Raw genomic sequence first — 23,969 nt, 5'->3', positions numbered from 1 at the left:
GGGAGAAAGCTTTGTGAGTGATGAAACATTATTGCAGTTGTCTCTATGTCTCTCTCCCTCTCTATCACCCCCTTCCCACTCAATTTCTGCTGTCTCTAGCCAATTAATAAAGATAATAAAAATTAAAAAGTTTTAGGAGGTCAAGAGTTACAGGTAGATTTTCCTACTTCTTAGGGTCAGTGTTCTTAATCCTTGCATTGTTCAAAGATCAACCATATTCTAAAATTTTTCTAGTGGTCTGGGAGATGGCACAGTGGAAATTTTTTCTAATTAGGGCTAAAGAGATAGTCTACCGTCAGTAGAATAACAGACTTACTCAGGCCATATCAATCTAATGGAACATCAAGCTTTTGTCAAAACTATCGGAATCACAGGAAAAAGAGAAATAGGACTTGGAAGATCTAAACCTAAATTTCCTCTCTGTGCAACAAAATTGTTCCCTCTTAATGGAGATCCTAGCTTCTCCTGGGAAATATGCAGATAGTATAATATGCTAACTATACTATACAGACCCTAAAAAAATAACTGGACCATCCAGAACTGGGGACCCCAAGGATTATTGAGCCAAGATTCCAAAATTTCTTGGGACTATCCCCTTCCCTTTAACTATTCTGGGTTAGGTATTAAGTGGAACCCTGGATTGGCTGGAACTTTACTCCGTTTAAACAAAGCTGGCCTTTTTTTAAAAATTATTTTAATATTTATTTAATTATTTTCCCTTTTGTTGCCCTTTTTTATTGTTGTAGCTATTATTGTTGTTGTTATTGATGTCATCGTCGTTGGATAGGACAAAGAGAAATGGAGAGAGGAGAGGAAGACAGAGAGGGGGAGAGAAAGATAGACACATGCAGACCTGCTTCACTGCCTATGAAGTGACTCCCCTGCTGAGGAGCCAGGGCTGGAACCGGGATCCTTAAGCTGGTTCTTGCGCTTTGCGCCACGTGTGCTTAACCCGCTGTGCTACCGCCCAACTCTGAAAAATCTGGTCTTTTACCCTCAGCCAAAAATATAACTGGAGAGCTGGACTTCCTTTTTATCCAAGAAATTTTAGACAAATGTAACTTAATCAAACTGAAAAGATATCATGGACTCCTAAATGCTCTGTGCAAGAAATCATGATCTGTACCTCTTGACCCTGTATCTTTGCTATGATTCAGAAAATTGATGAAGCCCCTTTTTTTCTCTTTTTTTTTTTTTTTGTCTCCAGGGTTATTACTGGAGCTGGGTGCCTGCACTATGAATCCACTGCTTCTGCAGGCCATTTTTTTTTCATTTTGTTGGCCTTGTTATTGTTATTGTTGTTGTTGTTGGACAGGACAGAGAGAAATGGAGAAAACAGACAGAGGGGAGGAGAGAGATAGAACCTGCAGACCTGCTTCACCGCTTGTGATGCAACCCCCTCCTGCAGGTGGGGAGCCATGGCTGGAACCAGGATCTTTACGGCAGTCCTTGTGCTTCACTCCACGTGCATTTAACAGCTTAACCCGCTGCATTACAGCCAGGCCCCCAAGCCTTTCTTTTTAATCCTTCCTTTTTCATCAAAAGAGGTTATCCTACATTTAATGTCACCCTTCCAGCGAAATATACCTGGATTACTCCCTGTGTCACTCATCAGAATATTATATATCTCAACATATCTCACTTATTTATACTCAGAGAGCTGAAGCTTGGTTACCTGTCAACTGCAACAAAGGCAACAAAAGGAAATAAATAAATATTTTTAAAAAACTGGTTTGGGGGCTGAGCGGTAGCACAGTGGGTTAAGTGCACATGGCGCAAAGCACAAAGACTGGCGTAAGGATCCCAGTTCAAGCCTCCGGCTTTCCACCTGCAGGGAAGTCGCCTCACGAGCAGTGAAGCAGGTCTGCAGGTGTCTATCTTTCTCTCCCGCTCTCTGTCTTCCCCTCCTCTCCATTTCTCTCTGTCCTATCCAACAACTACAACATCAATAACAACAATAATAGTAACAACAACGATAAACAACAAAGGCAACAAAAGGGGGAAAAAATGGCCTCCAGGACCAGTGGATTCATAGTGCAGGCACCGGGTCTCAACAATAACCCTGGAGGAAGAAAGAAAAATGGTTTACTGGACTCAATCTCTGCATATGGGTACTGGTAGGAACAGGTTTATTGCTCTTTCTGCCTTTTTTTAAAAAAAATATTTATTTATTTATTCCCTTTTGTTACCCTTGTTAAACAACTATTGATGTCATTGTTACTATTGATGTCATTGTTGTTGGATAGGACAGAGAGAAATGGAGAGAGGAGGGGAAGACAGAGAGCGGGAGAGAAAGAAAGCTGCAGACCTGCTTCATGCCTATGAAGCAACTCCCCTGCAGGTGGGGAGCCGGGGACTTGAATGGGGATCCTTATGCCAGTCCTTGTGCTTTGCGCCACCTGCGCTCAACCCGCTGCTGTTGTTAAAATTTCGGAAGGCTCTTGCCGGCAGGTTGGCTTCACGGGCGGGTAACAGAGACGCGGAGACAACGGCTGGGCAGGGAAGCTGTATTTCTTTATTCAGGAACAACGATTCATAAACTAAGACAAACTAATCACCAGACAGAACTCTGCTGTCTCTTTGTGGCGGCACAAGCACTCTCTCTTACTTTCGAACTCAGGAACTCTCTCTTACTCTGGAACTCTGGAACTCTCATACTGGGGAACCCTCTGCAACTCTGGCACTCTCGAACTCAGGAACCCTCTCCCGGGGTTCCTTGGGGCGGGGCCAAGCGGGCCCGCAAAATTAACTGGACTGATCCAATTCTCTTAGCGGGGGAGGGCTAGAACAAACCAATGTAAAGCATACGACAATTCCCCCTTTTCTTTTTAACTAAATGACTATAGTATCAAGAACCAGTGTGCTGCTAAGGGAAGGCCTGAGGGGGCCATATCTGCCTCTGTGGGCTAAACTTTATCAGCTTAAAAAAAAAACATTTCTTGCCTCTAGGGGGCTACTTGCCTCGACGGGCATTTGCATGGGGGCGGGGAACGGCCTAGAGTCCCAAAGGCAGCTGGCTGCAACTTACTTACTATGAAACAAAACTTGTTATTAGCATATCTACTGCACGATCTAAGTTTTTAATAGAGAAGGAATTTGAGACTTTTACATATCAACAACGTCTTTTAACCTTTTGTTACACCCATTCAAGATGGAGACACACCCTAGGTGTGGGCCGGAGAGGAAACCTCAGGCATGAGAATAATTAGCATAGCCATTGTGCGATCTACCATTTCTAATAGAGAAGGTAGTGGAGAATTTTACATATCAACAAGTCTATTTAACCTTTTGTTTAGACCAACTTAGTTAAAATATATTGATTGTTAACTAATTTTTACCTTAGACTTTAAATGTAAGTTAATTTTATCTTTATGAGAATTACGTTGAAAACCTTTTTCATTTAACTTTGACTAGTAAGAATTTAGCCTTAAAGCTACTGTTTACCAAACTTTAAACATACACATAAACATGGTCATTAATACACGAGGAGAGAAACCTTTGTTACGAAGACATGTCATTTTAAACACGAATTTAAATCTGTACTGTCTTAGTTGTTGGGGGGGGGGGTTCACCATCTGGAGGTGGCTTCCCGCACAGCTTCACTTTTAGGAATTGTAGGTTGCGATCTCTGCACAAATCTCTGAGTACTCCAGCTTGTCTGCCTTCAGACCGGACCGGCGGCTGGAGATCTCGTGTGCCCAGTTTCGGCAGGGAGCCCGGGGTTCCGGGAGGCCCGGGATGGTTCCAGAATTTATAGCAAGAGGGCAGGCAGGCCAGTTTTGTAGAAGGCGTGGGCCTAGGTGCCCAGGGGTGGCAGCCATGATAGGCCGCCGCGGCCCTGCCCCATGGCCCTGCCATGTCTGCTGCCCTGTTCACAGTGGCCGAGCAGCGTGGAGGGATCACGCGGTGGAGAGCCGGCTCCTGTGGGCTGGCCTCGGGCTCTTGCGTGTTGGCCTCGGGCTCCAGGGGCTCTTGCGTGCTGGCGTTGGGCTCCTGCGGGCTGCGGGGCTGCGGGGCTGCGGGGCTGCGGGGCTGCGGGCGCGGTGCGCGGGGTTGTCTGGGCGCAGCCGGCTGGTGGGTTGTTTAACCAGGTGGAAACGGCAGCTCCGTGCCTCGCCTCCCGCCCGCTGGCTATTCCTGCTGGCTGTTCTGAGTTCGCCCGAACGAGTGGAAACCACAGAGTGGTCCAGAGATAAATGTTCCAGAAACAGCAAAACAGTCTTTTCTTTTCTTTTCGTGAAGAAAGAGCAGAGGCCTTTGGAGATCTCTTCACAAGCAGAAGAGAAGGCCATAGTGCATAGGTAGCCAAATTGTCTTTACTTATCTGAGAGATGCGCAGGTCAGGTCCACGTGGGCGCCATTTGTTGTTAAAGTTCGGAAGGCTCTTGCTGGGCGGGTCTAGCTTCACAGGCGGGTAACAGAGACGCGGAGACAACGGCTGGGCAGGGAAGCTGTATTTCTTTATTCAGGAACAACGATTCATAAACTAAGACAAACTAATCGCCAAACAGAACTCTGCTGTCTCTTTGCGGCGGCACAAGCACTCTCTCTTACTTTCGAACTCAGGAACTCTCTCTTACTCTGGAACTCTGGAACTCTCGTACTGGGGAACCCTCTGCAACTCTGGCACTCTCGAACTCAGGAACCCTCTCCCGGGGTTCCTTGGGGCGGGGCCAAGCGGCCCGCAAAATTAACTGGACTGATCCAATTCTCTTGGCGGGGGAGGGCTAGAACAAACCAATGTAAAGCATACGACACGCTGCACTACTGCCTGACTCCCTCTTTCTGCTTTTTTAAATAGTTTTACCGGGAGTTGGGTGGTAGTGCAGAGGGTTAAGCGCATACGGCGCAAAGCGCAAGGACTGGCATAAGAATCCTGGTTCGAGTCCCCAGGTCCCCGCCTGCAGGGGAATCCCTTCACAGGTGGTGACGCAGGTCTGCAGGTGTCTGTCTTTCTCTCCTCCTCTCTATCTTCCCTTCCTCTCTCCATTTCTCTCTGTCCTGTGCAACAACAATAAAACAAGGGTAACAAAAGGGGAAAAATTTTTTTTTTTTTAAAAAATTAGTTTTTCCTCTGAAAACTCCTCACAGGAACACGAAGAGCTGAAGCATGGATTGCAGTGGTCTAACACCCTGGATATTCCATGAGTGCCACCCAGGAACCACCTGAAGTTGGGGATAGATCTATAAGTCTCTGCTCTGAGCTTCCTTAAGTGCTGGGTTGTCTCTGGGTTACAAACAGATCCCAGCCAAAAGGCTTTTAGGCTAAAAGAGGGATCCCATACCCAGTTTCTGTGACCACACTTTTGGGAGTAAACTCAGGATTTGCAGAGAAAAATCTCGAAACACTGAAGATTTTTTTGAAGATACAGACTCTGAGCATCCTGTCCATGGCTATAATAAGAAGTGGGAATTGAGATGAGGCTCACACAGGAATTTGGGCACAATTAACATACAGATGACATCAGCCTGAGCATGCTCACAAGGGAATGTGGGTACCAGGGACTAAGTAAGCAAGGAGCTGGAGCAGCTGGCTCTCCTTTTGGAATACCTCCCTCATGGCACTCTCCTGTTGGTGTAGCTCCTGACTGATCCTCCTCATCTCTTCACATTGTTGTCTTAGATAGCTTAGTTTATGGACTTTTGACTTCCGCCATTTCTCTTAGCTAGACTTTTCCCCTCACTTAGGTTCACAGTGGTTTTTATGAGTAAACCTCTCACTTGTTTAACCCTAAAGGGAGCCACATGTTGATTTTACAATACCTGAGAACTCAGAGGTCCCAAGTTTAATCCCCTAACACCAACATAAGTCAGAGCTGAGCAGTGCTCGGATAAAACATATTTTAACATATTTAAATAGTATATCATTTTAATATTTAATATACACTAGGAATTATTGTGCATTAATAGTTAATATGCTTTATATAGGGGGTCGGGCTGTAGCGCTGCGGATTAAGTGCACCTGGTACAAAATTCGAGGACCCACATAGGATCCCAGTTCAAGACCCCGGCTCCCCACCTGCAGAAGAGTAGCTTCACAGGTGGTGAAGCAGGTCTGCAGGTGTCTATCTTTCTCTCTCCCTCTCTGTCTTCCCCTCCCTTCTCCATTTCTTTCTATCCTATCTGGCAACAACAATAATAATAACCACAACAATGACAAAAACAAAAGCAGCAAAAAAGGAAAATAAATAAAATATTAAAATTTTTAAATGCTCTGTATTTTATTTATATCATATAACATAATTTATTACATACTTATATATTACTTAACTATTAAAATTAATAAAGGTAAAAGGACCAACCACAAAGCACTAGCTGCAAGTGTAAACCCTTCTGCTGGGTGACACACTCAGGAAACCAGCCTTGACTACATACAGCTTTGCTGGTTTGTTTCCCAGAGCACTGCTCAGCTCTAGCTATGGTGATGTGGGGGACTGAACCTGGGACTTTGGAGCCTGAGGCATGACAGTCTCATTGTATAACCATTATGCTATCTCCCCAGTCCTTAACTACAACTTTGAATATACACATGTTCTTCTGGTGCAGGTCTTCTGCAAAGTCACTTGCTCCCAGCAGCTCCCATCAGAGCTGAGGAAGTCCTCAGACTGACATCAGGAGAGGCATGAATGAGACTCCTGACAGCAGTAGGAAAGACATGGGCAGTGATCTAGAAATAATCACTGAGCATCCTTAAATTCAGCTCACTGCTACCTCCTCCCTTTCTTCCAGATGTTAAAAAAAAGTACCCCTGTGTCTCAGGTACCTGGTTATTTGTGTCAAAAATAGTAACTTGCATTTCATTACATTTGCTTGTAAAAACTGCATATACTTCCATTTGCCAGCCTCTAAAATCAGCCCCACACTTCCTACATACCTTTGAGAAAGGTCCTTACACCTATAAACACTTTTTTTTTCTTCCCAAGGTGAAGTTTACTGACATACTTAATACCACTGACTTACTGGATAGTTGTGTTGAGAACATCTCTTTCACGGTTCACTTTTCATCAAAGAATATGCATGCATACTTCATTAGAGAAGGTTCCAAAGACCTCTGAAGAAACTGAAAGCATATTTTGAGTTAAACTTTACAAAATGATTTAGAGAAAACACTAGCAGATTCTCACTTTGACTCCAGAATCAATTTATGGAAATCTAGTTTTACAGCAATGAGCAAAAGCCCCACAGCACAGCGGCTTGTTTTAATGCCCAAACACAGGCAGCTGGAAGCATTTACTTTATGTTACTTGGTCACACAACTGTATCTGAGTGAGTCCCAAATGTCTGCTAGGTCTCCTTTTCCTGTGCAGAAACTGGCACCAGCAGGACTGGAAACTGGCAGAGTAGAAATCAACTTTACTGGGGCCACAGCCAGGGCAGTAGTGACAAAACTCCTTCATGGGCTTTTTTTGGGCAAAAGAGTTTTTAGGGCCAAGAGTCAGCTAGAAAACCATGATAGGTTTTCTGTTACCCCAACCCTACACCAGGTGTCTCAGTCTCAAGGTTCTGCTGTTTATCTCTTGGGTGAGGCTGAAAACCATTGTTCTTTGAACATTTATACCAGTGTTGACCTGATTTGCTAGGCACACACTGAGGAAGCTAGATACTCCTATATCAATGCAAAGCCAAAACATACTAAGCAGTGCTTTGTGAGGGAGTGTAGTGGCTAGAAGCTCATTCTTGGGAGATGGGCAGTAGCGCAGCGGGTTAAGCGCACATGGCACAAGGCACACGAACTGGCATAAGGATCCTGGTTTAATCCCCCGCTCCCCACATGCAGGGGGGTCACTTCACAAGGGGTGAAACAGGTCTGCAGGTCTCCCCCTCTGTCTTCCCCTCCTCTCTCCATTTCTCTGTCCTATCCAACAGCAATGACAACAATAATAATAATAACAGCGACAATAAACAACAGGGCAACAAAAGGGGAAAAATAGCCTCCAGGAGCAGTGGGGGAAAAAAAGAATAGGCTCATTCTCCTCTTGTTCCCCAGAAGAGGGAGAACAGTACCTAGGAGTCTTCCTTGTGTTGGATGAGATATTCCACATGACAGCCAGAAGAGGGCAGTATCACATTTCAGAGTGGTGGTTTGAGACTTCAAATATTTAAAAAATGAATTTAAGTCCTCTCCACACTCCCCATTCCCTTCTTATTCTTGTTTAGTTGGCTAGAAGTAAAGCTTTGATTTCTAATCCTGGGGAAACTGATTTTCCCAAAAATCACTCTAAGATGATTCTATTACTGTTATAATGGAGGAAAATAGATTTTTCTAAGCAGCCAGGGAGGTGGACCAGTGGACTCTCAAATTTGAGGACCTAAGTTTGTTTGTTTTACATAAAGACAGAGATAAATTGAGAGGGGAATGGGAGTTAGAGAGGGGCAGAGACACCTGCAGCTCTTCACCACTCATGAAGCTTTCCCCCTGCAAGTGGGGGACCAGGGGCTTGAAACTGGGTCATTACACACTTAACCAGGTGTGAAATTGCCTGGTCCCCAAGGTCCTAAATTCTGGTTCTCTGTTTCCTCTGTCATATTCTCTCTCTCTTTCTCTCTCTAATAGTAATAATAAAATAAACAAAAGTTAAAAAATATATATCCAAAACAGGGAGTCAGGTGGTAGCACAGCAGGTTAAGCACGCATGGCACAAAGTGCAAGGACCGGTGTAAGGATACCAGTTCGAGCCCCCGGCTCCCCACCTGCAGGGGAGTTGCTTCACAAGCAGTGAAGCAGGTCTGCAGGTGTCTGTCTTTCTCTCCCCCTCTCTGTCTTCCCCTCCTCTCTCCATTTCTCTGTCCTATCCAACAACGATGACATCAATAACAACAACAATAATAACTACAACAATAAAAAAAAATCCAAAACAGATTTCCTCATTGTGATAGACTCCAGCAAAATTACACCATCTTAGACTGTCCAGGCCAAGGTCAACCAGACTTTCTTTGCCTCTGTAATGTCAAGTGTGCATTCTCTTTCTGTCTCTGTATATACCTCTGTCTTTCTCGGTCTCTGTCTCTCCTTTCACAGTCATTTAGAGCTTGTTCTTTAATTCTGTCATGTAATGCTTTGTCACCTTTAAAAAGGAATGCCAGGTATGAGTGAGCAAGCAAGCAAAAAAATTCAAGCGTTAGAGAGCTTTCCCAGCATACCTGACAGCAACTGTACCTTGAAGGTAGGTCAGTACAGTAGGGTCTGGATCTGAATCTCTTGTCTCTGAGATACCAGCATCCCTAATGTGAGCACTTGCCTCCAGCTCTCCTTGGGAGTAACATCATGGCTTCCAGACTTTTTTTTTAAATTCATTATTGAATAGAGATAGACATTGAGAGGGGCCAGATGATGGTGCACCTGGTTAAGCACTCATATTCCACTGTGCAAGGACCTGGGTTCATTCCCCTGGTTCCTTGCTGCAGGGGGGAAGCTTCATGAGTGGTGAAGCAGGTCTGCAGGTGTCTCTCTGTCTCTTTCCCTCTTTATCTCCCCATTCTCAATTTCTGGCTATCTCTATCCAATAAAAATAGAGATAATAAAATATTTAATTTAAAGAGAGAGAGACATTAAGAAGGGAGGGAGAGATAGAGAGGGAAAGAGACAGAGAGACACCGCAGTCCTGCTTCATCACTCATGAAGCTTTCCTCTGACGGTGGGGACCAGGGGCTTGAACCTAGATCCTTGCACATTGTAACATGTGCCCTAAACCAGTTGTACCACCACCTGGCTCCCAGATTCTTTCCTAATCATGCCTGTCACTGAGTCCAACATAAGTTTGCTTCATGAGAACTAGAGTGAAAACATGTCTTCCATCAACCTGTCCACTCCAGAACTGGTCAAATCTTGGCCCAAGCTCTATGCTGGAAACCTCTTCTGGCCCTATCCTCTGTCTTCTGGGCCTCTGGAAGTCAGAATGAAAGTGTTTCCTCCCAGGCTGCCTTTCTCAAGTTTTACTTCTGTTATCTTTCACATGGCTGGTTGTAGTTCTCAAACTGGAGCCACTCCTTGCTAGGGGAAAAGAAAACTCATTCAGCATTCATGGAAAGATCACCACATTAGTTCTAAAGATGGGATGCCTAGCTTTGAGGGGAGATAGACTGGAGTGAATGGATGGCTGGGAAGTGGCTAATATTGGACCTAAAAGCATGAGGCCCCTGAGTTCCATTTCTAGCATCACATGGGCCAGAGTAATGTTCTGGTGTCCTCTCTCTCTCTCTCTCTCTGTCTCTCTCTCTCTCTCTGTGTGTGTCTCTCTCTCTCAATCCCCCCCCACATTTCATTAATAAAGAATTAAAATAAATCTTGGGGCCAGATGGTGATGCACCTGGTTAAGCACATATATTACAAAGCATAAGGACCCAGGTTCAATCTTCCAACCCCCATCTCCTACTGCAGGAGTAAAGTTCTGTGAGTGGTGAAGCAGGACTGAAGGTGTCTCTCTGTCTCTCTCCCTCTCTGTCTCTCCCTACTCTATCGATTTCTGGCTGTCTCTACCTAATAAAGATAATTTATTTTTTAATATTTTCATCTTTATTTATTGGATAGAGACAGACAGAAAAATGAGGGGGGCAGGGAGAGGGAGAGAGAGAGAGCAACACCTGCAGCTCTGCTTCACCATTCCTCCCGCAGGTAGGGATCAGGGGCTTGAACCTGGGTCCTTGTGCTCTGTAATGAGTGCTCAACCAGGTGCACCACCACCCGGAAGATAATTTAAAAAATTAAAAATATATTTAAATAATAAATATTTTACAAAATTTCTAACTAAAAACAAAGCAAAAAAACTCAGCCTTGTGGTCCACGCGATGGCACAATGAATAAAGTACTAGACTCTCAATCATGGAGTCCCAAGTTCAATCTCCAGCAGCACATGTATCAGAGTGATGTCTGGTTCTTTCTCTCTCTCTGCTCTTATCTTTCTCATAAACAAACAAACAAACAAACAAACAAGAAGTCAGGCGGTAGCACAGCGGGTTAAGCACAGGTAGCACAGCACGCAAGGACCCGCGTAAGGATACGGGTTCGAGCCCACCCCACCTACAGGGGGGTTGCTTCACAAGCGGTGAAGCAGATCTGCAGGTGTCTTTCTCTGTCCCCTGTCTTCCCCTCCTCTCTCCATTACTCTCTGTCCTATCCAGTAACAATGGCATCAATAGCAACAACAATAATAACTACAACAATAAAGGGAGTCTGGCAGTTGCAGCTGGTTAAGCGCACGTGGAGCAAAGCACAAGGACCTGCTTAAGGATCCCGGTTCCAGCCCCCGGCTCCCCACCTGCAAGGTAGTTGCTTCAGTCAGTGAAGCAGGTCTACAGGTGTCTATCTTTCTCTCCCTCTGTCTTCCCCTCCTCTCTCTATTTCTCTCTGTTCTATCCAACAACAAGGACATCAATAACAACAAATAATAACTACAACAATAAAACAAGGGCAACAAAAGAGAATAAATAAATAAACAAATAAATATTAAAACTACAACAATAAAAAACAAGGGCAACAAAAGGGAATAAGTAAATAAATATTTTAATTAAATAAATCTTTTTTTAAAAAAAAAGGCTGGAGCAGTTAAGCCCTGGAGATGACAACTACATATTAAAATATATGTCACATATACTTATTTACTATAACATATATTTATAAAGACCTAAACATATTATATATGTATATGAAACATATTATATATATATATATATATGTATATGAAAGGGAGAAAAAAATACATACATATATGTTTTTTTTTCTCCCTTTCAAGGAAAGGAGACTAAGCTAGCAAACAGGTGGCTGCTGCTTCCCTCTCACTGGTCAGACCTGGATCTGCCCAGATAACACAAGGCCAAACATACCAGCCACCTCTGCACAAGCACCTCTGCCAAGCACTGTTTCAGGAGCCCAGTGATCTCACCACAGAGGCTTCGTTCTCTGTTACCTGTTCCAAGCACAGAACCACCTCTGAGAACTTTCCCAGGAAAGCAACCTGTACCCACTCAGCTCTGAAAAGGGGACACTGAAAGACCCTGTGATCTTTCATGGAACTTGCCCCCTCCCCCCACCACCACCACCCCATTCCTAAGACCTAGGTTCCTTCTCCATGTTTTTCTCAGACTGTACTGTTAATGGGTCATTTCAATAAACCCACTCCATTGAGCAACACTGTGTGTTTAGAACAATGACATCAAAGTTGATCACTCATTACAAACTTAGGGATGTAACACAATGACATTTTTGGACACTGTCTCATTAGCTCCCATAGAAGCCCTGAAGCTAGAAGAGAAAATATGAAGATCATCATTTGATTTGGGAACAGACACACTGGAAGAAACTCTCAGGCCTGCCTGAGGCTCCAAAGTCCCAAGTTCAATCCCCATCCTCACCCCACCCCACCCCACTCCCCCATACACACACAACATCATAAACCAGACCTGATCAGTGCCCTGGTAAAAAAACAAATAAAAAGGCCCAGGCCTCTTCTAGTATAAGAAATGACTTGGGGGTCGGGCGGTGGCGCAGTGGGTTAAGCGCATGTGGCGCAAAGCGCAGAGACCGGCGTTAAGGATCCCGGTTCGAGCCCCCGGCTCCCCACCTGCAGGGGAATCGCTTCACAGGCAGTGAAGCAGGTCTGCAGGTGTCTATATTTCTCTCCCCTTCTCTGTCTTCCCCTCCTCTCTCCATTTCTCTCTGTCCTATCCAACAACGAATTGCGTCAACAAGGGCAATAATAATAACCACAACGAAGCTACAAAAAGGGGGGAAAAATGGCCTCCAGGAGCGGTGGATTCATGGTGCAGGCACCGAGCCCAGCAATAACCCTGGAGGAGGAAAAGAAGAAAAAAAAAAAATGACTTAAGGGTCTAGTGGTGGCACACTTCACTCTAAATAAGTAAATAACAAAAATGAAAAAAGAAAGAAAAGAAATAAAGATGTGTCCAAAGGGAAAAATAGCATAGCGGTTATGCAAAAGAATTTCATGTTTTAAGATCCAAGGTTCTAGGTCCAGTACCCAGCACCACTACAAGCCAGAGCTGAGCAGTGCTCTAGTAGAAAAAAAGAAAAAGGGAGTCAGGCGGTAGGGCAGCTGGTTAAGTGCAGGTGGTGCCAAGCACAAGGACTGGTGTAAGGATCCCAGTTCGAGCCCCCGGCTCCCCACCTGCAGGGGAGTCGCTTCACAGAGTGAAGCAGGTCAGCAGGTGTCTATCTTTCTCTTCCCCTCCTCTCTCTATTTCTCTCTGTCCTATCCAACAACGATGACATTAATAACAACAACAATAATAACTACAACAATAAAACAAGGGCAACAAAAAGGGAATAAATACATACTAAAAATAAAAAAGAAAGAAAGAAAAAAAATAGAAAAGATTTGTCCATGTTAGTCATAGCCACCAATTTGTACTTTAGAGACAACATTTTGAGTTCATAACTCTCCGGCAATTTTTTTTTTAATTTCTTTATTGGGGAATTAATGTTTTACATTTGACAGTAAATAATAGTTTGTACATGCATAACATTTCCCAGTTTTCCATATAACAATACAACCCCCACTAGGTCCTCTGTCATTCTTTTTGGACCTGTTTTCTTCCCACCCATCCATCCCAGAGTCTTTACGCCACTCAGGCAATTTTTTGAAAGTTGTACCATCAAGATTTTAATCCTCCCTCAGGAACCAATATTTTCTTACTGAGGTAATAAGACAAATCAGAGCACATGAATTCTGTAGTAGGGGCAGCATCAGGAACAAGACGTAACAGCTTGCTTGAATGACTATCAAGATTTACAACCTTAGTAAGATCTAGGGAATTAGCACAGGCTTTCAACTTAAAGCATAAATTGGGAAGACGCTGACATTCTTATTAAGAAGGAAGTTTAGTAATAATACAGGCACACAGAAAAAGGAAAAGAAAAATAAGCAAATCCAGATGTATGAGATGAGGTCTGTAACGTATATTTGGGAAAATTAAAAAAAAAAAAAAGACAATGAGTGAGCAAATGTGAGAAACAGCTGGTGAATCAGGTGTTTACCAAGCCATGGAGATCCTACTTATAGGAGCCAGGCAGTGGCACACCTGGTTAAGCCCACATAGTTCTAAGCACAAGGACCCGCACAAGGATCAGGGTTTGAGCCCCTGGCTCCTCACCTGCGGTGGGGGCTTCAAAAGTGGTGAAGCAGGTCTACCTTTCTCCCTCCCTCTTTTTTATTTTTTGTTGTTGCCGTTATTGTGGTTATTATTGTTGTTGTTATTGCTGTCGTTGTTGTTGGATAGGACAGAGATAAATGGAGAGAGGAGAAGACAGAGGGGAAGAGAAAGATAGACACCTGTAGACCTGCTTCACTGCTCGTGAAGCACCCCCCTCTGCAGGTGGGGAGCCGGGGGCTCGAATCAGGATCCTTACACCGGTCCTTGCGCTTGGCACCATGTGCGCTTAACCCACTGTGCTACCACCCGATCCCTCGCTCCTTCTTTGTCATTCCCCTCCTCTCTCAATTTGTCTCTGTCCTACCAAATAAAACAGGGACAGGGGGGAATGACTACCAACAGCAGTGGATTCCTAGAGATCAGAAAAGAAAACACAAGTAGAACCTGAAATGTAATTGGCATTCCGCACCAAAGTAAAAGACTCTGGGGTGGGTGACTGGGTGGGAAGAATACAGGTCCATGAAGGATGATAAATGACATAGTGGGGGTTGTATTGTTAAATGGGAAACTGGGGAATGTTATGCATGTACAAACTATTGTATTTACTGTTGAATGTAAAACATTAATTCCCCAATAAAGAAATAAATTTAAAAAAATCTTATGGGAGTAAATAGCATAATGGTTATGCAAAGAGACTTTTATACCTGAGGCTCCAAAGTCCCAGGTTCAATACCACCCCCACCACCATACACCAGAGCTGAGCAATGTTCTGTTAAAAAAAGGGGGGGTGACTCACCTGGTTAAGCGCACATGTCACAATGCACAAGGACCCAAGTTCAACTCAAGGGGAGTTTTGAAAGTGGTGAAGTGGGGCTGTAGGTGTCTCTCTGTCTCTCTCCCTCTCTATCTCCCCCATTCTCTCGATTTCTGGCTCTATCCAATAAATATAGTAATTTTTAAATGAATATAATCCCTAAAGCTTTATTTCTCCTGATGTCCCCAGTCTTTACAAGGTTTAAAAAAAGAAGAAAGAAAGGAAAAAAGAAAGAGAGAGAAGAGAAAGACAAAGCTCTGAGGACCCAGGTGTGATGTGTTGATAGCTGGCTGGGCAATAAATTGACAAAATAAAATAGCCTCCAGATTCAAATGCCTCATGGGAAAGCATGAAGGAAGGAACTGGTTTGACTGGTTTTCTCAGAAAATTCAAGAGACTTCAATGCCAGCTAGGTCGAATGCTAAAAGTTCATTGATTCAGAAGTGCCTGGGCAGCTAGCTGGGAGGTGTATGTGAGGTCCTGTACTAGTTCCACAAAGCGGAAAGCCAGATGAGTCAACCGCCTACAATCTTTGTGGAGCTCTTTCTAATAAGACTGACCTCAGCACAAGGTTTGTAATGGAATCTGTGAGTGAGTCAAAGTGTGAGTAAGAGGCTACAGTGGCTCAAAACCAACAAAGTGATTCATTCCATCTGGAAGAGGATCAACCCTATATCCAAATATCTCATTATGGAGCTTGCAGACTAGCAGGCAAACTGGTATCATGTGTTGATTTGAGACAGATGGGGGTTGGGGGAATGAGCAAAGGAAGCTGATGCTTTTCACTTGGCATTGTTTTGCCAATTATTAGTTTGTAAGTACCTTTTGCTCTCTACTTTTGTGATTCACTGGATTCTCCACATCTCTTCTTCTCCATTTGGTGGGGGGGGGGGGGCAAAGGTTAAGTAAGGTAAAGAATATGAAGAGGAGGGTGTGCACATGACACAGTGCACAAGAACCTAGGTTCAAACCCCTGGTCCCCACCTGCAGGGGGAAAGCTTCACAAGTTGTAAAGCAGGGCTGCAGGTGTCTCTATGTCTCTCTCACTCTCTTCCCTCTCAATTTCTGCCTGTCTCTATCAAATAAATAAAGATAATGAAAAATAATGTCCAGGTGCCAGGTGGTGGTGCACCTGGTTGAGTGCACATGTTACAAAGCACAAGGATCCAGGTTCGAGTCCCCGGTCCCCACCTGCATGGGGAAAGCTTCACAACTGGTGAAGCAGTGCTGCAGGTGTTTCTCTGTCTCTCTCTCTCTATCCCACCCTACCCTCTCGATTTCTGGCTGTCGATATCCAATAAATTTTTTAAAATAATAAAGATAATTAAAAAAAGAAAGAACGAAAAATAATGTCCGAGAGGTGATTCAGTGCATAAAGCATTGGATTCTGAAGCATGAGACCCTGAGTTCAATCCCCGGAATTACATGTACCAGAGTGATGTCTGGTTCTTTCTCTCTCTTCTCCTATCTTTCTCATTTATATATATAGATATATATTTTTTTTTCACCAGAGTATTGTTCAACTCTGGCTTATGGTGGTGTGGGGGATTGAACCTGGGGCTATGGAGCTTCAGGCATGAGAGTCTCTTTGCATGACCATTATGCTATCTACCCTCTGCCCAAATAAAATATTTTTTTAAAAAGATAATAAAAAACAGTTTAAAAATCTTATTAGGGAGTCGGGTGGTAGCAGCGGGTTAAACGCATGTGGTGCAAAGTGCAAAGACAGGTTTAAGAATCCTGGTTTGAGCCCCCAGCTCCCAACCTGCAAGGGAGTCACTTCACAAGTGGTGAAGCAGATCTGCAGGTGTCTATCCTTCTCTCCTCCCCTGTCTTCCCATCCTCTCTCCATTTCTTTCTGTCCTATCTAACAATGAAGACATCAATAACAAGAACAATAATAACTACAACAACAATGAAAAACAACAAGGGCAACAAAAGGGAAAATAAATATTTTTTAACAGATTTTATTAAAGGGGCCGGGTGGTGGCGCACCTGGTTGAGCGCACATGTTACAGTGTGCAAGGACCTGGGTTTAAGCCCCCAGACCCCACCTGCACTGGGAATGTTTCACAAGTGGTAAAGCAGGGCTGCAGGTGTCTCTCTGTCTCTCTCCCTCTCTACCACCCCCTTCCCTCTTGATTTCTGGCTGTCTCTATCCAAATAAATAAAGATAATTTAAATTTTTTTTAAAAAATCTTATTAAAGGGGGTCGGGCGGTAGCACAGTGGGCTAAGAAGCGCATGTGGCACAAACCTCAAGGACCAGTGGAAGGATCCTGGTTCAAGGGCAGTCGCTTCACAGGCAGTGAAGCAGGTCTGCAGGTGTCTGCCTTTCTCTCCCCCTCTCTGTCTTCCCCTCCTCTCTCCATTTCTCTCTGTCCTATCCAACAACAACGACATCAATAACAACGATAATAATAACCACAACAATGCTAAAACAACCAGGGTAACAAAAGGGAAAAAATGGCCTCCAGGAGCAGTGGATTCGTGGTGCAGTCACTGAGCCCCGACATAACCCTAGAGGCAAAAAAAAAAATCTTATTTAAAAAAAGAATATGGTGGTCCAGGAGGTGGTGCAGTGGATAAAGCATTGGATTCTCAAGCATGAGGTCCTGAGTTCAATCCCGGGCAGCACATGTACCAGAGTGATGTCAGGTTCTTTCTCTTTCCTCATATCTTGCTCATTTCTCATTAATAAATAAATAAATAAATTCTTTAAAAAAAAAGAGGGAGTTGGGCAGTAGTGCAGCAGGTAAAGCACAGGCAGCGCAAAGCACAAGGATTGGTGTTAAGGATCCCAGTTCAAGCCCTTGGCTCCCCACCTGCAGGGGAGTCGCTTCACAGTGAAGCAGGTCTGCAGGTGTCTATCTTTCTCTCCTTCTCTCTGTCTTCCCCTCTTCTCTCCATTTCTTTCTGTCCTATCCAACAATAATGACATCAATAACAACAACAATAATTACTACAACAATAAAAGAAGGGCAACAAAAGGGACTAAATAAATATTAAAAAATATATGAAGAAGGTGCAGAAAGGCTGTGGAACTGCTAATCTGTTACCAACTACATTTTCTTAGAGAATTGCTGATGGAAGGAGGGGCAAGTCCCTAACATCTGCAGGATCCAGGGTAATTGTAGAACCTTCGTGTCTACATTGCAAAAAGCTGACACCATTTAGCCTCACTTGGATCTTCCAGTGGCACGATCCAGAATCAGAAAAAAAAAAAAAAGAAAGAAAGAAAGAAAAAAAAAGATCCAGAGTATAGGTCAGGAAGGTCCAGGAAGCAGTTTTCACCTCTGGAGCAAAGCATTTCGGTGTCCTAAGTCCCCAGAATATACTTTAGAAGGAAGTAGGGGGCTCCAGTGGACACATCCACTTGGCCCTACTTACTCTTTACCCCATGGGATGAACATGACAGGTGCCAAAACCCAGAATTAGTGTGAGCTAACTGATCGTTAGGTTTATCCAAGTCTAAGGTAGAATTGGCTAGGAGAGAACTCATAAACTCAACATAAACTGATACTAATTTCCTGGTTGTATTCTTGTAAAGGATCACAGCAGTCAATGTGAAGAATTCATGGAGGGGGAAGCCTGGGTGGTGGTGCACCCAGGTAAGTGTACATGTAGTATGAAGTGCAAGGACCTGGGCAAGGATCCAGGTCGGAGCTCCGGCTCCTCACCTTCAGGAGAGACACTTTACAAGCGGTGAAGCAGGTCTGCAGGTATCTTTCTCCCAGTCTCTCTCTCCTCTCTCAATTTCTCTCTGTCCTATCCAATAAAATGGGGGAAAATGAGTGCCAGGAGCAGTAGATTCAAAGTGCTGGCACCGAGCCCCAGTGACTGGAGGCAAAAAAAAAAAAAAGAATTCATGGAGGGTAACTTATCTGAGACTTGTCTGACATCTGGCAATGGTCAGAAACATTTTGGATTGGAACAACTTGGTTTCATCACACTGGGCCAATTTTTTGAGGGATAGATAGATAGACAGACAGATAGATATAAAGAACATATTGCATTGTAAGAAAAGTCATGATGTATTTTTCCCATGCAAAAATGCATCATGGGGATGGGGGAGACAGCATAACGGTTATGCAAACAGACTTTCATGCCTGAAAGTCCTAGGTCCCAAGTTCAATTCCCCACACCACCATAAGTCAGAGCTGAGCAGTGCTCTGGTGTTTCTCTTTGTGTGTGTGTGTCTCTCTCTCTGAATCTCTCTCAAAAATAAAATAAATAGGGGGTCGGGCAGTAGTAGCTGGTTAAGCGCACATGGTGCTAAAGCTCAAGGACCAGTAAGGATCCCAGTTCAAACCCCCGGCTCCCCACCTGCAGGGGAGTCGCTTCACAGGCGGTAAAGCAGGTCTACAGGTGTCTATCTTTCTCTCGCCCTCTCTGTCTTCCCCTCCTCTCTCCATTTCTCTCTGTCCTATCCAACAACAATGACAGCAATAACAACAATAAAAAAATAAATAAATAACAACAAGGGCAACAAAAAAAGGGGGGAATAGCCTCCAGGAGTAGCGGATTCGTGGTGCAGGCACCAAGCCTCAGCAATAACCCTGGAGGCCAAAATAAATAAATAAATAAAATATTTTTTTAAATGATGGTCACACACAGGACCTGACCTCCAACTTTCTGACACTTTAAAATAAATAAATAAATAGTTTTTTAAGTTTTTAAAAATGCATCATGGCTTTTCTCATAGCAGTGGCACACACTGATTAAGCATGCACACAGTACAGTGTGCAAGGACCCGAGTTCAAGCCCCTGATCTCCACCTGCAGGGGAAAAGCTTCACAAGTGGTAAAGTAGAGCTACAGGTGTATCTCTGTTTCTCCCTATCTACCCCCTCTTAATTTCTCTGTCTCTATCTAATAATAAATTTAAAAAAGAGAGACACTACAGCTTCCTTCAAAAAGAGGTGGTAGAGGCTAAGCTCAAGCCCAAGTTGCATGTCAAAGCAGGCACACCATCCAGGTAGGGTATTTAACTGACCTACATGACAATTTTTTAAGGTGAGAATACAACAATCACTCTTCTAGACATAAAATAACCAGTAGCCATGTTCACCCTGAATTTGTGATCAGGAAGGGTCAAATCCAAGATTATATGCTGTATTATGAGGTTTGGGAATCTATGACTTCTTAGGTATAAAGACTTTTCAGAAGGGCCAGGTAGTGGCCCACCTCGTTGAACGCACATGTTACAATGCACAAGGACCCAGGTTCAAGGCTCTAGTCCCCAGCTGCAGGGGGAAAGGTTTGCAAGTGGTGAAGCAGCGCTGAAGGGGTCTCTCTTGTCTCTCTCCTTCTCTATCTCCCCCTTCCCTCTCAATTCCTGACTGTCTCTGTCCAATAAATAAATAAAGATAATAAAAAAAATTTTTTTTAAATAAAAAGATTTGTGGTCCGGGAGGTGGTGCGACGGATAAGGCATTGGACTCTCAAGCACGAGGTCTTGAGTTCGATCCCCAACAGCACATGTACCAGAGTGATGTATGGTTCTTTCTCTCTCTCTTATCTTTCTCATCAATCAATAAATAAAATCTTAAAAATAAATAAATAAATAAAAAGACTTTTCAGGCTCTGGCAAAGGTAGATAGCATAAAAGCTTCATTTACTGCATAAGGATCCCAGTTCGAGCCCCCGGCTCCCCATCTGCAGGGGGGTCGCTTCACAAGCAGTGAAGGAGGTCTGCAGGTGTCTATCTTTCTCTCCCCCCTCTTCCCCTCCTCTCTCCACTTCTCTCTGTCCAAGCCAACAACAATAACAACAATAATAATAACCACAACAACGATACAACAAGGGCAACAAAAGGGGGAAAAAATGGTCTCCAGGAGCAGTGGATTCGTGGTGCAGACACCAAGACCCAGCAATAAGCCTGGAGACAAAATATAAGAAATTAAAAATTAATTAATTAATTAATTAAAAGCTTCCTTTAGTGTAGCGGGGGGCCAGTCTCAAACGTGGTTATGCAGATGGCAAAGCAGCCCACTATCCACGAGATGGTTTGCCAGCTCTAAACTGGAGAGTTTTTATGTATTTATTTATTTATTACTGGATATAGACAGAGAGAAACTGAGAGGGGAAAGGGAGACAGAGTGGGCAAGAGACAGAGAGATACCTGTAGTTCTACTTCACCACTCGTGAAGCTTTACCCTGCAGGTGGGGATCAGGGGCTTGAACCCAGGTCCTTGTGCACTGTAGAGTGTGTATTTAATCAGATGCACTACCACCTGACCCCTGGAGAGTTCTAAAATGAGAGAATTCTTCCTAGGATAATCAAGAACTAATGACTGTATCACTGAAAGGACTTCTTTTCCTTTTTTGCTTATCTAATTATGGGGGCACATTTCAGAGAGAAATATTATTGGAAATAGAGGAAGATATAGGAGCTTGAAAAGTCTTTTTTTTTCCCCACAGAGCACTGCTCAGTTTAGGCTTACGGTTGTGGAGGGAACTGAACCTGGGACTGTGGAGTCTCAGGCATAAGTCTCTTTGCATAACCACTATACTATCTACCCCTACCCCTCCCAGACTTTTCTTTATCCATTTTTTTCAAATATGTATCTTTTATCTACTAGATACCAGGAGTGTATTGAGAGGGAAAAGCCCTGTATAATAATACCCAGCCTTACTCCAAGATTGAACATCTCTGTCAGGAAAGGGAGAGAAGTTCTAGTGAAATATTTGTCAGGCCACTTCACTGGAGTAAAAATGTCCAGGGAAATAATTATTTATACCTTAGCTATTTGGGATATGTTAAGAGGCCTTCGGAAAGTAGTATCAACAGAGAGAAGAAAGGGAAGGATTCTGATTTTTTTTTTCTTTAAGACTTATTTTGGGGGCAGGCAGTGGCGCACCGGGTTAAGGGCACATAATAAGAGTTATTTTATTAATAGAAGTGGGGAGGGAGAGGGGGAGGAAGAGGGAGAGCCATAGCACAGTTGACATGGTCCCCTCAAAAGACTTTCCTGTGGGTTCGGGCGGTGGCGCAGTGGGTTAAGCGCATGTGGCGCAAAGCGCAGGGACCGGCGTTTAAGGATCCCGGTTCGAGCCCCCGGCTCCCCACCTGCAGGGGAGTCGCTTCACAGGCGGTGAAGCGACAGGTCTGCAGGTGTCTATCTTTCTCTCCCCCTCTCTGTCTTCCCCTTATCTCTCCATTTCTCTCTCTATCCTATCCAACAACGAACAACATCAACAATGGCAATAATAATTGCAACAAAAGGGGGAAAAAATGGCCTCCGGGAGCGGTGGATTCATGGTGCAGGCACCGAACCCAGCGATAACCCTGGAGGAAAAAAAAAACTTTCCTGTGGTCCTTGGTTCAGTTCCCAGCACCACCATAAACCAGAGCTAAGCGGTGCTCTGGTCTTTGTATCTCTATCTTATAAATAATAAAATAAAATAAGGGTTGAGTGGTGGTGCACCTGGTTGAGAGCACATGCTATAATGCACAAGGACCTGGATTCAAGTTCCTAGTCCCCACCCGCAGGGGGAAAGCTTCATAAGTGTTAAAGCAGTGCTTCAATCCCCCAATAAAGAAATAAAAAAATAAAATAATATAAAGCTCAGGTGTCTTTCTCACTCCCTCTTTATCTCCTCTACCCTTTCATTTTCTCTATTTAATAAATAAATAAAATGTTTTTTAAATAAAATTTAAAGGGCCAGGCGGTGGCGCACTTGATCAAGCACACAAATTACAGTGTGCAAGGACCAAGGACCTGGGTTCAAGCCCCTGGTCCGAACCTGCAGGAGTAAAGCTTCAGGAATGGTGAAGCAGTGCTGCAGGTGTCTCTCTGTCTCTCTCCCTTTCTATCTTCCCCTCTCCTCTCAATTTCTCTGTCTCTATCCAATAATAAATAAATATATTTTATGAAAAATAAAATTCAAAAATATCTGGTTGATACTGATAAGCATCAGTTTTAGAATAGAAAATAGAACATGGAGCCAGGCAATGGTGCACCAGTTAAGCACACATAGAAGGAAGCACAAGGATCCGGACCCCCACCTGCAGGGGGAGATTCACTTCACAAGCGGTGAAGCAGGTCTGCAGGTGTCTTTCTCTTTCCTTATCTCCCCCTTCCCTCTCAATTTCTCTCTACCCCGTCCAATAAAATGTAAAAAAGTGGCCACCGAGACTATTGGATTTGTAGTGCCAGCACCGAGCCCCAGCGATAACCCTGGAGGAAAAGAAAAAAAAGAAAGAAAATAGAACAAATCTTTCTTTCTGCAGTAAGAATGTATTAGCTCAGCATATTGTAGCAAAGGATTCTGGGGAAAGAGAGAAGGGAGGATAGGGGGTGGAGATCATTGGGGCCCTGGTGCGAGATGGTGGAAATGGACTTAAGATGGGGGTGAGAATATTTTGCAGACACCTATCTGAGGGAGATGAGAAATTGTTCCCATCTGTTAACAACTGCACTGTATACCATTAACCACCCAGTAACATTTTTTTAAAGAATATATTAGCTTCGCTTAATTATTGCTTTAAAAGAAAAAAGTTTTCACTGACCTTAGCAACACTGAAATCTAGGGTGTGAAAATCTCAGGGTTGTGGACTCAGAGCCTTATCAAAGGGGGAAATGAGAAAACTGGGGCAAGCTGAAATGCGAGGAATCTCTGGTCCCCGCGGGGAGCCGAGCTGGCCCGGAAGTCAGCCCCCCTCCAGTGCCACGTGATCCTGCTGGGACTCCCCTGCGGCGGGGAGACAAAGGAGCTGGGAGGGGACACGGGGACAAAGAGCAGGGCGGTAGAAATTCCCTCTGGGGTGGGTATGCCCTGTTGCTCAGGTCTGGGTTTCTGCCTTTGTTTTTTTCTTTGACCCAGAGAAAATTAAAAATTAACCCGAACTTGTAAAAGGATTCTTAGGTAAATAAAGGCACCTGCAAGGACCTCTAAGCTACTTACTCAGCCAACCAGTCCCCGAGCAAAGCGGGGGGGAGGGGGGGGTGGTACCCAGGGGTGCGAGGGGGGAGGGGGTGCCCAGCAACTCCTTGGGGCCCCCTGCCTCTCTTCCCCTGGGCGCTCTGGCCAAACCTCCTCCCTCTG

General features: G+C 44.2%; 1 long non-coding RNA gene across 2 annotated transcripts in view; it reads right to left on the bottom strand.

Moving 5' to 3' along the window:
- LOC132537515 (uncharacterized) overlaps window positions 1-23,573 on the bottom strand; it is a 53,524-nt gene extending 29,951 nt beyond the window's left edge. The window contains exons 1-2 of one of the 2 annotated variants that reach the window (XR_009548982.1): window positions 23,434-23,573; window positions 6,961-7,060 (exon numbers count right to left, since the gene is read on the bottom strand). This is a non-coding gene — a long non-coding RNA (uncharacterized LOC132537515). The remainder of the gene's footprint in view (window positions 1-6,960; window positions 7,061-23,433) is intronic. The other variant, XR_009548981.1, reaches the window with a different exon arrangement.
- Window positions 23,574-23,969: the final 396 nt, after the last annotated feature.

Source organism: Erinaceus europaeus, chromosome 3 (genome assembly GCF_950295315.1).
Source record: "Erinaceus europaeus chromosome 3, mEriEur2.1, whole genome shotgun sequence".
NCBI lineage: Eukaryota > Metazoa > Chordata > Mammalia > Eulipotyphla > Erinaceidae > Erinaceus > Erinaceus europaeus.
The sequence above is the reverse complement of the archived record's forward strand: the minus strand, read 5'-3'. Positions and strand labels throughout refer to the sequence as shown.